Below are 4,265 nucleotides of genomic sequence, written 5' to 3'. Positions count from 1 at the left end.
GTTTTATAATGCATGTTCAGAGCTTTCAACAAGCTTTGTTGAAGCCTTTAAATTAAGGTGATATCAGGGGGCTGCTTTGGAGTTCTATAGCAAACTTAAATTGTGCCAGCACCCTCATCAGCTGCTTCCACATCTATGGAGCCCCTGACTATGTCTGGGAGTACAAGCTGGGAAGAGACCCAGGATTGGCCACATCATTGGTTGGGACTTGGCCTGAATTTCACACTTGGTTCTGTTGTTAGTTATGCTTCTCCACAATCCAGAATTCTAAAAGGCTTATAATTCTATACTCCCTTTCCATGTTGTTCATAAGAAAAGATGTATTCCTTATATACAAAGTCATAAGAAACCTAGCTCCTGGAAATATATGATCAGTTCAATAGGTTTTCCCCATGAAATACGTTTATTTCCTTTGCATTGGTATCTTTTGCAGTAGCAGCATGCTGGGTGAGGACTGGATCTCATTTTAATCATGTGCTTTTTGACAGGCATGCTTAGCAAGAATGTCTTTGTAACTGGTAACTTCTGACATGAACAATTGTCTCAAAACAAAAGACATTCCTTAAGACAGTCTGTTGTAGGGCCAAAGGTAAAATGAGTGAACCAAGCCACATACTTTACATCAGTTCTGTTGGAAAGAAATGATAATGCATCTGTTAACTTTGAATAAGTTTGAATAAGTTTTTCATAATTCTCACAATCAGTATTTTTTGTCTTTAAGCTAAAGTTTATTCTTTTGATAAGTCAACTTCATCCTGTATTTCCACAAGTCCATTGCTTCCAGACCCCTATGAATCTGAAAGGTAAATGAAAGTATTTTTCTTTTAATGGAATTTGTATAAGTAGCTGCTTTAGACCTGATATTGGCCCCTGTATGACAGAGAGAGGGAAGCAGTACAAGGCAAAATATACTGTATGTGAAATCTAGAATAAAGCTGATCTCTCGGATATTCCACTGATCATTGGCTTGTTTACTCCCCTAAAACTATGCCACTTTCTAGTCGCCAGCATTCATTCTTGTTTACAAAGCAATATATTATGTTTTTGTTTATGGGTTTAGAAAAACTTTAACTATCACAATTCCAGACTCATTGCCTTTTTACCTACAGTGAACAAAACATGTTAGCCACAGGTACAGGGTGCCCCCCTTGTCATGCAGACCCATACAGATAGTGGGAAATGAAAGATCAAAGATATATATGGCTACATATGGATATATATTTTAAAATATCCACAGAAAATAGTAGTTTTTTGGAACTAGAACATTGTTCCTCTTCTTAATGTAAGTGGTTTAAAAGAAAAGAGGACGTAGATACCTGGAATAATGTACTAATTAATGATACATTTGTAAATTTATATATATTTAAGATGTAAACATGAGCTATTGTATGTTAATGGGGCATTTTTCAGTTTTATACAGATGTAAATTAATCTATGCCATACAATGGGCGACATCACATTTATAATTTTCTTATCTTCCTCTTTGTAGAGTGTATGTAGCAGACTCACTTATTTCCAATGCTGGAGAAGGTCTCTATGCTAAATTAACTTGTGGCCCCAATACTGTGATGTCATTTTACAATGGTGTTCGGATTACACATCAAGAGGTAAGTATTCCCTGATAAATAGAATCTTCAGTGGTTTGGTTAATTCCTTTGTTAGATTTTCTTTCTGTATTGAGCTAGGACTTGACTCTTGAAAAAATATGTAAACTCTTTCTGACTTTATTACTAGGTTGATAACAGAGATTGGTCCTTGAATGGCAATACAATTTCTTTAGATGAAGAAACTGTAATTGATGTACCAGAGCCCTTCAATACAATTACTAAATATTGTGCCTCCCTTGGGCACAAAGCCAACCACTCCTTCTCTCCCAACTGTATGTATGACTTGTAAGTATTGTCTGTGCACTGATGGCTGAAGATTGTGATATCCATGTTTGAGGTTTTATCTTCTTAAAGCTGTGTAAGGTATAGATTAGGTTTCCTAGCAGAACACACAAATAGCATGCAAGTATTTAGATATTGTAAATAGTAAAATATGATATATATGGTAGATAGTAATGGTGTAATAGGTCTACCTCTATGTTACTGTCACTGTTTGCTTATTTTCCAATAAGCCAAGAGCATAAATACAGACATATCAGCCTACGTGACTGTTAGGGAGCTCTAAAGGCAGGGTGCGAAATTGCTGGCTCTGGAAGTGCAGACTTTTCCATGCATTGATCCAGATAAACCAGCTTGGTTCTAACTGATCACAAAGGAGTATCTATGATTTTGTGCACAATAGAGACACAGCAACAACTCCCAAGAAAGTGGAGTCTCTGAACAATTTTGCCTGTACTGGTAGTCCCCAGTGTTAAGGGGTGTAAATGGGACCCTAATATTGATCCATATTAACAGCATTTTACCAAAATTAGGCACTGATAAGATTTATGGGATTTATTGGGCCATTTATTCTAATTATTGGAAATATCACTAGTAATCATTTTAATGGTTTGCTAATAGGAAAACAGACCACTGTCACCTTTGTTTCTACACACACAGGAGCAGAAAATTAGTCTTCTAATACTTGCTACGATAAATGTTGTGAAATCCAACTTGAACCTTTAAAGTCAATATAGCCAATTTGTGATTAACATTGATGTAAAGTATGCCTATTGATTGACCACAAGATATACTGTGGCATTCTAAAGGAAGATAGGGGTTTGGCATTTTTGGCTGTCATTCATTATGGCCATGGTCTGTGTAGTTTTTATGTTTAGACAGAATAGAGAGCTAGAAAACACATTTATCTAAGAATATTGATTTAGCATTGTTAATCTTAGCACAAGGTGTAATGCAATATTCTGTGGAAAGTTTTCTGTGAATTGTTTATGCACCTTTTTTCTGATTTTTATACAAGCTAATATTTAACACACACTGGGTAAAAAGGATCTTGGTAGCTTGGCTTACTGTGGCAAGTCTCCAGACCCTGCATATGTCGCATAATTAAGGTTGGTGATCAAAATGTTTTATAATCTTTAAATAAAGTGAGGGTAGAAATGTAGAATGGCTGCAAAACTGCAAACCTTTACACAAATATGCAGACCACAAATACTGCAAAGAAAAGAGTTGAATTTTGATGATCAGTTGTGGTTTCCTCAGGAGCACTTCTGCAAACTTCTGCTAAGGTACATGGGGAGTCCGGCAGTGGTGTGGGGAACCTGTGGCAAAAAAGAAGAAATTTACAGTTTACAGAGCTGCTTTGTTCATTACTTACACAGGAGACAAATGTAGACTGATGGGTGACCTAATTACAGAAGAATACACCTAGGTCATTAAAAATAATTATTTAAAAAAAATTGGAATGTGTTGTTTTTTTCAAAAATGATGTGTGTATTTTAGGTTTGCATTACATTTATCTGGGAATAAGTAAGGGGGATTACATGTTTGTAAAGCTATAGCCCATGTCAGGTGTCATCCCCCAATAATCCTTTCTCCTACTAGACAGCCATCTGCCGCTATAATTCAATTTATTTATTATTACCTACTTTTTACAGATATCATTAGAATGCTCACATGACACACTAGATCTTCTTCGAAGGCCCTTAGGTCTCATTAACACAAGCCCGGACTACTGCAGAACATTAAAAGCACACGTGTTGATGAGCGTAATGCTAGTTGATTTAAACCGGCTGCCATACTCACATGGATGAGATGAAAATCATGTGTGCATTTTTTTTCAGAAAAGGTCACATTCCCGGAGCTCTAGGTAGGTGCACTAGGATGCCATTGCCCGCACTGCAGCATACCACCGCATGGAATACGTGTGAGGATTTGCAGTGCAAATGGGCTCTTATGAACCTTTGATTCAGAGAGCGGTACTGACATAATGATGTCTCTGCATTAATACACTGCGAATGAAGGCTGCTGTACTGACAATCCTGCAGAAATATGGCTATACCACCCTGCATTTATAGTGAGTTATCATCACCCTTTCTCAATCTTTTTACCCCAAGGAATCTTTAAAATAATGTTAAAGGTGTTGGGAACCCCTGATAATATACATTTATTGGGAAAGTCATTCCCATTGATGGTCATTTTAAAGAAAATCCTTCTAACTGGTCTGAATTGAATTTGTATAAACAGGTAAAAAGGTTGTGCTTGTGGCCCTGCAAACATGACAATAGTCGCCAAATTATGCAGGAAACATCAGATAATTTCTCTTATACCATGTTTCCAAACTTCTTGAGTACCTTGTCTTTAAAAGACTCACCGACAACC

General features: G+C 36.6%; 1 long non-coding RNA gene across 1 annotated transcript; it reads left to right on the top strand.

The window, feature by feature from the left end:
- The first annotated feature begins 29 nt into the window (after nucleotides 1-29).
- On the top strand, nucleotides 30-2,349 carry LOC140321287 (uncharacterized). Its single transcript, XR_011918886.1, has 3 exons — nucleotides 30-803; nucleotides 1,490-1,607; nucleotides 1,735-2,349. It is a non-coding gene; the product is annotated as an uncharacterized lncRNA (long non-coding RNA).
- Nucleotides 2,350-4,265: the final 1,916 nt, after the last annotated feature.

The sequence above is a fragment of the Pyxicephalus adspersus genome, unplaced genomic scaffold, assembly GCF_032062135.1.
Source record: "Pyxicephalus adspersus unplaced genomic scaffold, UCB_Pads_2.0 Sca1976, whole genome shotgun sequence".
Classification (NCBI taxonomy): domain Eukaryota; kingdom Metazoa; phylum Chordata; class Amphibia; order Anura; family Pyxicephalidae; genus Pyxicephalus; species Pyxicephalus adspersus.
The sequence above is the reverse complement of the archived record's forward strand: the minus strand, read 5'-3'. Positions and strand labels throughout refer to the sequence as shown.